General features: G+C 43.6%; 1 protein-coding gene across 2 annotated transcripts in view; it reads right to left on the bottom strand.

Annotated features, from left to right (window-relative positions):
- Nucleotides 1-13,732, bottom strand: part of si:cabz01068815.1 (solute carrier family 51 subunit beta) — a 31,897-nt gene that overhangs the window by 6,680 nt on the left and 11,485 nt on the right. The window contains exon 1 of one of the 2 annotated variants that reach the window (XM_039795869.1): nt 8,573-8,594. The exons of the other annotated variant lie outside the window; for it this stretch is intronic. The gene's annotated coding sequence lies outside the window, so the exon portion shown is untranslated. Of the gene's footprint in view, nt 1-8,572; nt 8,595-13,732 lie in introns of those variants that run through there. 2 annotated transcript variants of the gene reach the window in all.

Below are 13,732 nucleotides of genomic sequence, written 5' to 3'. Positions count from 1 at the left end.
CGCTGCAAGCAGCAATACTGTCCTTACGAAAGGAAAATATATTTACCAATATATTACTTGAAATATATTGTAATATATTACAATATATTATTTTCCATTACATTTTACAATATATTATATATTGAAAAAACATGGAATAATATATTGATGATACATATATTATACAATATATTATATATTGCAATATATTGCAAAATATACAAATTATTGCCACTTTCATATATTCCAAAATATATATTTATATATTTATATTTATAAATATCCACCATAATGTATTCCCATTTATATGGGAAAACGTATTGGTAATATATGTAAAGATATAGTTTCACATCTTTGTTTAATATATGGTAGAATATGTTAAATATATGGAAGAATACATTTTAAATATATGTAAAATTATATGGAAACATATGTACAGATATGTGTTTAATATATGGTAGAATATATTTTAAATATATGTAAACATATATGGAAAAATAAATGTACAGATATGTTTAATATATGGTAGAATATATTCTAAATATATGTAAACTTATATGGAAACATATATGTACAGATATGTGTTTAATATATGGTAGACTATATTTTAAATATATGTAAACTTATATGGAAACATATGTACAGATATGTGTTCAATATATGGTAGAATATATACTAAATATATGGAAACTTATATGGAAACATATGTACAGATATGTGTTTAATATATGGTAGAATATATTTTAAATATATGTAAACCTATATGGAAACATATGTACAAATATGTGTTTAATATATGGTAGAATATATTTTTAATATATGGCATACATCATTTTTGCCCGGTGTCTTAACGTCTGTTTCAGAGCACCAGAGAGCAGGGCAGACATATCAGCAGCTCCGAAAGTAGGCGCCGAAATCTGCGTTGCTATTCGGTCCGGTAGATACAGGTTGTGAAGGCACCTGTGTCGTATTAGCACCGGATTTCAGTACCCGACCCTATTCAGGAAGAAGATTTTAGTCATAGCGCCCCCCCCGCTGGCAACAGGAAATGCGCCTTATATGACAAACATCATCTGATTTACATAAAACTTATAATGTGTGGTCAACATGTGATACTGAGCCGCCCCCTTTGCTTTAAAGGGGTGATAGAATGATTATATAGGGTATTTCACACTGTTCCTTATGGTCTCCTAATGGGGTATGTAACATTAGTTGGGCTGAAAATGGCCTGGTTGATATTTTATTGGCCCTTATGCATCCCTGTGTTTTGGCCCTATTTGTAACAAGAGCTTTTCTTCCAAATATGGTATGGTCATGAATATTTAGATGAGCTGCGCGCTGCTTGGTTGAGCCTTAGCCCCGTCATACCACACATAGAGACGCGCGCTGATTGGTTGAGCGACTCGCCATACACACGCATTAGAGGTCGTTTGCTGATTGGTTGAGCGAATCCCCAATACACAGACATTAGAAACGCGACAGAATCTCATATTCCAGACACTGCAATGTTTCCTTACCAAATTCACTTCTGAGACTTTTTTATGCGAGAAATCAACTATATAAAGCTCAAATATGGGCCGTTTTACGAAAATGGATGGCTAATTGCAAATTTGGTAAAACTGTGTGTCGGAGTTCAGCTGCCTGTGTTGCTGGCTCGCCGCCTGGCCTGCCTTCCTCCACAGACCCCGGCTTGCTGTAAGCTCGATTGAGCTCCGGCACGGCTGCTGCAGCCCACAGCACCTCATACCCGCGCAAAGTCACCGTTTGGGCTGGTGGACTACTACCAAACGCCGCTGCCCTGACATAGCTCCAGGGCCTGCATCTCCTCTCTTCCTGCTAGCTAAATGGCCCATGTGTGAGAGCGCGGTCAGCGAGCTTGTTACACCAGCAATCTCTTACCACATGTTACACACATGTCACGCCACTTAGCTATACAACATATAACTATATGTTTTATAAAGCTAACAACGGTGTCCGATTTCAAGTTAATGAATATTTGTGAGCTGTACGGGTTTCGTTAGCTGCGACTGTCCCTGCAATCCTATGTGTACAGATTGCGGCTAGTTCGCTTCATTTTTGGTCGTAATTTGAGTATATTTACAGTTTGAATTTCGTCACGCCACTTATACAACATCTAACTATATGTTTTATAAAGCTAACAACGGTGTCCGATTTCAAGTTAATGAATATTTGTGAGCTGTAAGGGTTTCGCGTTAGGGCGACTGTCCCTTCAATCCTATGTGTACAGATTGCGGCAGTTAGCTTCATTTTTGGTCGTAATTTGAGTATATTTACAGTTTGAATTTCGTCACGCCAACTTATACAACATCTAACTATATGTTTTATAAAGCTAACAACGGTGTCCGATTTCAAGTTAATGAATATTTGTGAGCTGTAAGGGGCTTCGCTGCGAACTGTCCCTTCAATCCTATGTGTACAGATTGCGGCTAGTTAGCTTCATTTTTGGTCGTAATTTGAGTATATTTACAGTTTGAATTTCGTCACCACGCACTATACAACATCTAACTATATGTTTTATAAAGCTAACAACGGTGTCCGATTTCAAGTTAATGAATATTTGTGAGCTGTAAGGGTTTCGTATGCGACTGTCCCTTCAATCCTAGGTGTACAGATTGCGGGCTAGTTAGCTTCATTTTTGGTCGTAATTTGAGTATATTTACAGTTTGAATTGCATTACGCCACTTATACAACATCTAACTATAGGTTTTATAAAGCTAACAACGGTGTCCGATTTCAAGTTAATGAATATTTGTGAGCTGCACGGTTTTGCTAGCTGCGACTGTCCCTGCAATCCTATGTGTACAGATTGCGGCTAGTTAGCTTCATTTTTGGTCGTAATTTGAGTATATTTACAGTTTGAATTTCGCACGCCAATTTATACAACATCTAACTATATGTTTTATAAAGCTAACAACGGGGTGCCGATTTCAAGTTAATGAATATTTGTGAGCTGTAAGGGTTTCGTTAGCTGCGACTGTCCCTTCAATCCTATGTGTACAGATTGCGGCTAGTTAGCTTCATTTTGGTCGTAATTTGAGTATATTTACAGTTTGAATTTCGCCACGCCACTTATACAACATCTAACTATATGTTTTATAAAGCTAAAAACGGTGTCCGATTTCAAGTTAATGAATATTTGTGAGCTGTAAGGGTTTCGTATGCGCCCGACTGTCCCTTCAATCCTATGTGTACAGATTGCCGCTAGTTAGCTTCATTTTTGGTCGTAATTTGAGTATATTTACAGTTTGAATTTCGTCACGCCACTTATACAACATCTAACTATATGTTTTATAAAGCTAACAACAGTGTCCGATTTCAAGTTAATGAATATTTGTGAGCTGTACGGGTTTCGTTAGCTGCGACTGTCCCTGCAATCCTATGTGTACAGATTGCGGCTAGTTAGCTTCATTTTTGGTCGTAATTCCAGAGGAATTCTAAGAGGAGGCTAGCTAGCTCTCATTGATAGAGCTCCATCCAGCCGCAGGCTCTATCAATGAGACTCATGGACAAGCGGCGTTTATTTTCCCAATCGTTTGTTTAAATAACTCAACACATTATAATTACACACATTATAAGATTAACTAGAATCTGTGGTAAGAGAATGCTGGCGTAACCGCTCGGCTGACCGCTTTCACTCACATACACCGGGCATTTAGCTAGCTAGCAGGAAGAGGGGAGTTGCAGGCCCTGGAGCTCTGCAGAGCAGCGGCGTTTGGTAGTAGTCCAATAGCCCAAACGGTGACTTTGGCGCGGGTATGAGGTGCTGTGGACTGACGCGGCCGGAGCTCAACTCGGCTCACAACAAGCCGGGGTCTGTGGAGGAAGGCAGGCCAGGCGGCGAGGCAGCAACACAGGCAGCACCAGCCTCTGAAGTCCGACACACAGTCGGACAAAATTTGCAATTAGACATCAATTTTCGTGAAACGGCCCATATTTGACCTCTAAGTAGTTGATTTCTCGCATAAAAAGTCTCAGAAGTGAATTTAATGGTAAAATAGCATATGAACAATGTATACATTTTCTGAGATCTGCACGGCCTAACAGATTCAGAAGACTAACTGATCTCAGGTCAGTTGTGTAGCCTATGTAAATGTTGGGCGTGACAGTTCTCTTAATACACCCATGGGCTGACAAAGGTTCCGTTTTTTGGGGGAGGTTGACGTCAACTTCCAGCTTTGTGGATTTCGCTCGTTTTCAGCGCGGCAGTTTCAAAATATGAAATTTTCATAGTAAAGGGGTGTCAATGGGATTTTGCGCTTATATGTATGTCCTATTTACCCAACGAACTGTCGTTATTCAACTATGACAGGGTAATAATTCCGTTTTTTCTTTAACTATGCCCACCCCGCCTTTAACCCCCCCCCCCCCCCCTTTTATTAACCGTTTAAGGTAGAGTCTTGTGTGAGGTGTCATTGAATTCAGCAGAAAGTTCCTTCTTCATTGATGTGTTTGGCCTGCCCCCATAGCTTAAGTCACACCCCCTTTATAACTAATGACCTGTTTGACATAGACCCTTGTGTGAGGTATCATTGAACTCAGCAGAGACTTCCTTCTTCATTGGTGATTGTTTGGCCCGCCCCTTTGTGCTTAGCCAATAAATGGTGACCCGTTTATGGTAGAGTCTTATGTGAGGTATCAATGAACTCAGCAGACTTACATTTTTATTGGTAAAAGGTTTGGCCCGCCCCCTATATTTTGGCCACGCCCCCTTTCACAGTTAATGAACTGTATGACATAGAGTCTTGTGTGAGGTATCATTGACCTCAGCGGGGAGTTCCCTTTTCATTGGTGATGATTTACGGTGTCTGAGTGCCACCCAAATGCACGGTCGCAAGGAGCAGTGTCCGCCGGTAACTCTGACGCACGCAGAGGCGCGTGGGCCCGTCCATCGCGCCGGCGCGCTTTAATTACAGTTTGAATTTCATCACAACACTTATATCACAGCTACCCCAAGGTCTTACAAAGCTAACAAAAGCTAACAGTCTGATTTGAATTTAAGGTATTTTTATGAATGTGAGGGTTCTTGTTAGGAGGAGCAGCTAGCTAACTATGTGTTCCATTCAATACAATGGGAAAATATAGAGGCTAGCTAGCTACACTTTCGGCATAACTATTGAAATTGAAATTGTTTATTTAAGAGGATAACCCCTTGAGATGAAGCATCTCGTTTTTCAGGGGGTCCTCGAGACAACGGACAATAAGACAAGGACAACACAATACAATACAGCACTTATACATTCACACTCGCTAGAGCTCTCCCTTATCCCACCCCGCCCACCCGCTCCTCCGACTCCCTGAAATCAAGTTTGTATATAATACGTATTATAGTATTAGGAAACTAAAACAACAACTAAATTTATGTTTATATATTGATAGCCTACATATAAAAAAAATATATTGCAAGGTCTTGATTGCAATATATGGTATATGCATATATGGCAATATATTGGAAAATATAAATATCAAATCACATATATGGGAATATAGTGCCCAATATATCACATGATATTTTCCAATGTACTGCAATATATTTTGGTTTCGTAAGGGTGGGAACCAAACAATCTGCCCGTTACTACCAGGGATGTGCTCCAAACTGGCACTACTAGTCGAGCATGTTAAAAGGTCCCAATCCATGAAAATCCAATCCAATTCACTTGGAGTTGTTTTTTTTTTACATTAATATGCGTTCCCTCAGCCTGCCTATGTTCCCCCAGTGGCTAGAAATGGCGACAGGTGTGAAGCGAGCCCTGGGTATCCTGCTCTGCCTTTGAGAAAATGAAAGCTCAGATGGGCTGATCTGGAATCTGCTCCTTATGAGGTCATGAGGAAGGTTACCTCCCCTTTCTCTGCTTTTCCCGCCCAGAGAATTAGGCCCACCCATGAGAGAGAGACATCATTGCTTTCAAATGAGCAAAGTGGCAGTTGATCAAGGCCACACCCCCACCCTCCACCTTGCCCCCCCTCCCCCTCTCCTCAATAGCTACACACAGAAATGGCACATCCTAAGGAAAGCTCATTGTGGGACTAGCTCTAGTGGCTGTAATTCTGCACCAAGGCTGAATTTCGGGAAAGAGACTTAAGATACAGTATTAGGGGACCACTAAGGCCTATATAAAAGCATCCAAAGAGCACCATGTGATGGGACCTTTAAATGTGTAAGAACTACAGGGGAAACCAACAACCGCCTCCTGACAATGCCACCTACCTTGCAGAGGAGCTTAACAACTTCTGTGCATGCTTTGAAACTGTAGGAGGAGAAGCTGGACACCCACCCCCACTGGATGCTTGTGACCCCCCTCAGACACTGCAGACACACGAGGTGAGGAGGATCTTCAGCTCTGTGAATGTCAAGAAGGCTGGAGGGCCAGATGGAATCCCAGGGAGTGTGACTAGAGACTGCACCCACCAGCTTGTAGAGGTTATTAAACATTTTTAATTAGTCCTTGTCCCAGGCCACTGTACCCAGCAGCCTCAAGTCAGCCACAATTATACCAGTGCCAAAACAGAGTAACCTGATTACAGACCAGTAGCACTTACCCCCATAATCACAAAATGTTTTGAGAAACTGGTCCTAAAACATAAAATCCAGCCTTCCTGCCAAACTTGACCAGCACCTGTATGCCTACAGAGCACACCGATCCACAGAAGATGCGACTGCCACTGTCCATAGCACTCACACACCTTAACCAAAAGGGGACGTACATGAGAATGCTTTTCATCGATTACAGCTCGGCATTCAATACCATCATCCCCAGCATGATTGTTCCATGTTCTCCCCACGGAAAGGCCAAACCAGTGTACAAAGGATATTACTCGGTATTCCACATTTGTTCGTTTATTTCTTTTTGTTCACAAAAGGGAAACCAGGTAATAAACCTAAAATAAGAAATGCAATGTTTCAATTTTCATGTGCATACTACAAACAGCACAGCTCACCAGTTCTTTACCTCAATAGCCTAATAACAATAAGCAACAATAAACAAATAATCAAATACAAACATAATATTAATATACTACAATAACAATGATACTCATTTCATAATTGTCATGTACACGCTTCACACTTCAAAACATAAACCTACCAAAAGCCTATGCAAGATGCATGCAGTGTTTCTGCTAGCAGCTGGAAACTACAGCTCCCAAAATGCCCTGCGGTAAACCAGGAAGTACAACGTCACTTACGTTAAATACCGGTCCGCGATTCATACTTCAGACATTTATAAAGCTAAAGAAAGTAAACACGAACAGACACGTATGGTGCAGCAATGTCACAAGTCTAAACGTCAGCATCATCCCACAGCTTCGCCACCTTATTAACTTACAACTTTGGAGCACAGCGTTATCTTTATCAGTTAACCAACCTGAGGCCTGTACTACGAAGCAAGATCAACATGCCCTGGATCTCTTTCAGTTATCCGGCTTCACCTAACCTAACAACCACGGTCCCGCATAAGCTGTATCACGACGCTGGTTATCAACTAGTTAATTCAACTCAGGGTTTCCTAATCCAGTGGCGCGCGTGTTCACATAAAAGAGGCAGTGTTTGCATAGCACGACCAATCACAAACATCTACCAGAGCCGCATATTTTAAACAAGAAGAGCAAACTATAATTCTACATAAATATGAAGAAGACAAACGTTTTACAGGCAAAATGCAGGAAGGAAAGCTGGCATCACTTCCAGTGGTGTAGTCTACGTGATAGTAAGCTCCAGGATTTCTATATAGGCTAACCACAATGCCCAATGACACGTAACAACATAGGCTACTTTCCATTATATTTTTGATACATTTTGAATTGTCATCCGTGCTTTTTTCTTAACATGTACAGGCTGAATAAAGGTATTTTTTTACCGTAAATTGGTGCATTAAAGTGTATCGGAATGCAGGCAATGAAGTCGTTGAACTTCCCTGGGGGAGGAAACCCAGGCCCCCCCACTGTGATATGCCCCCCTTCTCCCCCAAAGGCAGATTCTAGCCAATATACAGTACAGTCCACCCACTATAATATCCTACATTAGACTACACTGGTCACTTCCCCATCAGTCAGGCACAAGATCTGACCATAATTACACTTTTTCTTTCCATGAACTGTCGTTGCTTTAGCTATTCATTTCAGCTGAAACCCTGGCAGTGGTAAGCGATCGTGAGAGAAAATAAAAAGATATATCAAAACATAATTCTAACAGATGTGCGTATTGGCAACACACGGCTGAAGAAGCCGACAAATAACCTATATGTAATTCACTCCTCTTAAAATCTATCTTTCATAAAGATACCCATCAGTGAATGTTAATGGGGTTCTCTCTCTCTCTCTCCCCACGGCGATTGAACCCGATAAGTGATCCACCTTTGTGATACAGAAAATCCTGGGTTGAACCTGAAGTTAGCTCGCTAATGCCAAATCCTGCTTCGTAGTACAGGCCTCTGCTTAGACCTACCGAAGCATAGAGTTATCTTTAACGTGCAACGGACATAAACACAGTACAACAACATAGCATGGCGACAGCAGACAACATGAAGCGTAAATCATAAACACAGACAAGAAACAATTTGACATTAAGAGAGCTTACCAAGTGGCTGCACACCGGGTTGAAAGTCATCACAAACTAAATGAATCTCGTGCTTCCTTTTCACGTAGTAATCACCGGTCACCTGTACTCACAGCACACTCCTCTTAAAGAGGCACTACGCTATTGGGCTGCTAAACCGCAAACATCCTTCCATAAGTGTTACTTTCGGCATTTGTAGCTCTGGTTTAAGGTAAACATTTGATTCATTGATTTGAATGATTGATTAGGCATGTAAATAAGAAATAAAACTTCACAAATGACAGAACTCCACAGAAAACACAATACCTCCCACTTAAGTTCTTGATCTTATGATCCAAGGAACTTACCAAAATCACTCAAAGGACCTTAGTGACATTTTTCATTTCCCACACAAACTTTTCTTCTTCTTCTTCTTCTTCTTCTTCTTCTTCTTCTTCTTCTTCTTCTTCCACAATGCCTATGTGTAAGTGTACAATTAAAGCTCGACCAGTGGAGGAGCAGCTTAGTCCAATGTCCAAGTCAATCACATCCCTTTGGCAGGTGTGTAGTGTACTGCCCAGGTATGCGAGGTATGGGATGTGCATGCTCTTACTTCATGTATGTGCAATGTGATGGGCATGGTGGCAGCGCTAGGCTTGCACCAACCAGCCAACAGCGGTAAGGGCGGTAACAGGGGTTTGGGAAGAGGCGGGTGTCATGGCGGCTGGAATGGATGACTTTCGTCCTCCACCGGGAGAAGAACTACCAGTCTTCTCACGTCTCTTCTGATAACTGTCATGGGCAGTGAAGAACTCCTCTTCTTCCGACCACCCGCCAGGGAAAAAGGAAGGCCAGCACATGTTGCGATGTCAGCATCCCTGACAATCCCTTTACTGTCAGGTTAAACTGTCAGAATCCGGCCCAGATGAAACTGACCTCTCAAAGCATTTGGGTATGCAATCCAGATGAGGTCACCAACTTTGACGTTCCTCTCTGTCCGGTGCCACTTGTGTTGAATGAACAGATTTGGGCCAGCTAGTTCCCTCCACTTTGCCCAAAACCGGTCCACTACAATTGGAATAGCCCTCAGACGATGCCAGGGATGGGTCTCTAGGTCAAGCACGCTGGTGTCTCCTCCAAGCGATGCTCGACCCAGTATGAGGGAGTTGGGTGTTAAGTACTTGCCCGAGTCCTCCTGTTCTTGAGCTCTGGCATTGATTGGGCGTTCGTTTGTCAAGGTGGCTGCCTGATAGAACAGAGTTTGGAGCGCCCCCCATCTGAGAGACCCTGTAGCTCCTCCAAGGCTCATGAGCACCCTCTTCAAAAGCTTCACAGCAGCCCCCGCAGCTCCATTCCTGTGGGGTGCATCTGCAGGGTGAAAATCCCACTTCCACTCAGTCCCGTTCTTAGCGGCTATATCTTCTATGGACGCAGCCTGCAAGCAAGCCAGATGTTTGTGCAGCTCACACAGAGCCGGCTTGGCGCCAACGAAACTGGTGCCTCTATCGGACCATAGTTTCCTTGGATGCCCCCTCAGAACAACAAAGCAGGAGTATGCTTGGAGAAAGCTTGCTGCCGACTGGTCATCGGTAAGGTCCACATGGACGGCTCTCGAGGCTATACAACAGAAAACAATGCCCCAGACCTTCTTGCTGGTCCTTCTTTTAACAGAGTCTTTCACCTCTAAAGGGGCCAAAAAGGTCAAGGGTTGTATACTCGAATGGGCTTGCTCTTTCAGTACGCTCTTGAGGGAGATCACTCATTACTTGCTGGCACATCTTGGCTCTTCGCTTTCTGCATGTGACAGTTGTTCAGCACCTTCTTAACTGTTCTCCGTCCCTGCATGATCCAGGCTTTCCTTCTTGTCCGTAGAAGGGTAGAGGCAACACCTTCATGGTTTTCTTCATGTGCCTCCCTGGCCAGTAGGGTTGCGAGCCACGACTAGCATGGGATTAGCGGTACGGCCACTCCATCCTCATCCCAGCGTTGGATTCTCCCTCCGCATAGCAAGAGTCCTGTCTTTTCCTCCTTCTGAACAACCAGGCGATCCAGGGTTGTGTCGCGGAACTCACCACCATCCTGAATTGCGAGAGCTAGATCTTTGAAAGCTGTTGCTCTTTCTTCCACAGACAGGTATGGTCTTGCCTCCCACTTTGACCAAACTGGGGCCTGGCTGTTGCCCAGCCAGATTTCTATCGCTTGTCTCATCCAGGCAATGGTCCTGCATAACCGTGCCAGTGAACTGAACCTTCGGGGGTCCACGAGGCACACAAGCGAAACACTGGTTGGGCCAGACCATTTCCTGGGCAGAGCTCCTCCTGAGACTAATGCCGAGAACGCCTTCCTCCGAAGTCCCCCGATCTCTTCAGCAACAGAAGGGTTGATCTCTCTGGCAGCTTTCACAGGTCAATCTGATTCAGGCAACTTAAAAAAATCTGGGCCTTCCTGCCAGAATGATCCTTCAGCAAGCTCCTCAGGGGTTGCCCCCCTTGTGATGAGGTCGGCGACATTCTGTCTTCCTTCGACACACCTCCAGCTCTCTACTGTCAATAAATCCAAAAGCTAATGAAGGTCCTGTATGGTAATAAGGTTTTTTATTCACTTATCTATATATTTTTTTTTGTTTATCCAGCTGGTCTGGAACCATACTCAACCCACACACCCACTTTCCCCTCCCCATATGCATGATTGCCCTGGTCTATGAGTAGTAATGTTTACATGTTAGGGTCTTTTATTGTTTTGTTTTTTGTCTTTTCTTTTTTTCTTAAAAAGGTCCAATATGTAATATTTGTACTGTAATAAATCCAAAAATGACACCAATGCCTCATCAGATATTAAGGAAACATGTTAAACTGAAATACTATCTTTTCTGACAACAATGCTAATGTCAGTATTTTTTCTTTTTGAAATTTACATTCCGTGACGGAATTTATGTTTAGGTCTGTGTGTTGTTATCAACTGCCCAGTTTGACAGCCAGGCCGGGTTGCCAGATATACCTGTAAAAACGTAAACCCAGCGCGCTACAGCTGTAACGGTAGCACAGCCATGAAAGCAGCACACAAACGAACAGGATCAACGGAGATAGATTCTACCCAACCTAAAAAAAAAAAAGAAAGACCAGAGACGTAACAACCCCCTGGTAAATATTGGAGATGTATTTGAAAGATGGAGACAGCTTAGATCCCAAAAGGACGCAGAATTGGCTTATTTCCTCCTGAACAGGTAAGCATAGCTTCAGGCTAATTTATCACAGCCACTAAGGACGGGCATTTTATGTCATTTCAACATTTGTGTACTCACATTGAATTATATAGCTAGAGTACCAGAGTTGGTTACTCGCAAAAACAATTGAGACAGCCAGTAAAGTGATCTCGACTGGTCCTGGCTAACGCCGCCATGCTAACCCTGTTAACTGCTAACGTTACCGGGAGGACCAGGCAAGCAGCCCATGGCTGTTTACAACGTGTAGCTAGTTAAGCGGCTGGAGTCGACAACGGTGAGTTATTTTAAGCCACGAGAGGGGGGCTGTAAATCAGGAAGAGAGGACTGTGAGTTTGCAGTGCGTTTAGCGATTGTTACCGTAATTCTAAGCCAATGAAGTGTGTTCCGTCGGCAAGGTAGTGGTATTTTTAGCGTTTCGTATTGTAATTCTAAGCCGAGGAAGTGTGTCTGACAGGCGTGTGGAGAGGACGGTGACGTTGTGTTTTTAGCGGTTCATACTGTAATTTTAAGCCGAAAAAGTGTGTGTCAGTTGGTTACAGAGCTCCGTGTGAGCACGGGCTTTTATGACTGTCAATATAGCCAGCATATAACGTTAGCTACTCCGCTCATTGACATATATAAAAGATTCCGCTGTGCTGTGGAGTAATGTCTGGCTATGTGAGACTAGCATCTAACGTTAGATACTCCGCTGTGCTGTGAAGTAATGTCTGGCTATGTGAGAAAAGCGTCTAGCAACATTGTTGTGAATTCTTCGGTCTCAGCCTGGCAACCCCCGTGAACTTCGAGTCTGGGCAGGAGGGGGCGGGGGAAACGACTCTCCAGTATTTTGAATTGGTAGTGCAATAACTATTTTAACCGCTAGCTGCCAGTATTACATACAATATTACATATTGCACCTTTAATGTTGTTAAAGTGCCTTGTGCTGCAACCTAATTTCCCCACGGGGACAATAAACAGACAAACAAAAACTACTGATCCAGCCTTTTGGATTTCTCCAATCCGGTTGGCAAAAAATGTCTGATAGCCATAGCCATCTTTCTGGATGGCTCCCACGATTGTCTGACTATCGACAAAATGGGTCCACCGATCAACCTTGATGTTGCAGTGCTGCTCGAAGTAAGTCATCAGGCGGGATGCAAAGACAGCCCCGCACAGTTCTGCTTTAATGACATCACCTTTCTGGTCCAGAGGGGTGAGCTTGGCCTTTGATTCAACCAGCTTCACTACGACTCCATCTTCTGTCTCCCACCGTAGGTAAAGAACAGCTCCGTAGGAAGCTTCACTACCATCGGAAAACGTGATCCCCATAGGGTGACCTATGGCTCCAAGGGGTGTGAGACACCTGTCGAATCTGATTTGGCCAAGCCTCACATATTGCTCAAAGAGTTTTATTGCGGCCTCTCGAATACGTGGTGAAAGAGGATCGTCCCAGGTGTCCTTGGAGGGATGGTCCCTTCCTGCTTCCTTATGAGCATCGCTCCTCATTGCTTGGCAGGTGAGGCGAGGGCGATGGGGTCATAGAACCCTGCGATCTGACTCAGCAGCATGCGTCAGGTGAGAGGGTCGGGGGTGCTGCCTCTGATCTCATTTTCTCTCAGATCCCGACCAGTCCTTAGCTTTCCTCGCCTCCTTGAGAAGTTCACCGACGTCAGCACACAAAGTTTGTCAGATCCGGGTTCATATCCCAATCCCAATGCTTTATTCTCCTCGTCCCGCATCTGGTTGGGGAGTATCAGGGTCTTGGGTTCTGTTGCTCTGACGCTGCTTGGGTCAGTGAGTTTTTCCAATCCTCCCACTCAGGCCTGTCAGGACCCAGGGCTTAAGGGATTAGCCACCTGCTTTTAGGATCTCTTCCACGCCTTCAGTCAACCTGAACAGAGTTTGGAGATCGTCATGCGACGTCAAGAGGTCGTCCACATAGCAGTCCTCTGTCAGGATCCGGCGCTCTTCAACCATGGATGTGAACTGGGGCAGGTTTG

The sequence above is a fragment of the Perca fluviatilis genome, chromosome 3, assembly GCF_010015445.1.
Source record: "Perca fluviatilis chromosome 3, GENO_Pfluv_1.0, whole genome shotgun sequence".
Lineage (NCBI taxonomy): Eukaryota > Metazoa > Chordata > Actinopteri > Perciformes > Percidae > Perca > Perca fluviatilis.
The sequence above is the reverse complement of the archived record's forward strand: the minus strand, read 5'-3'. Positions and strand labels throughout refer to the sequence as shown.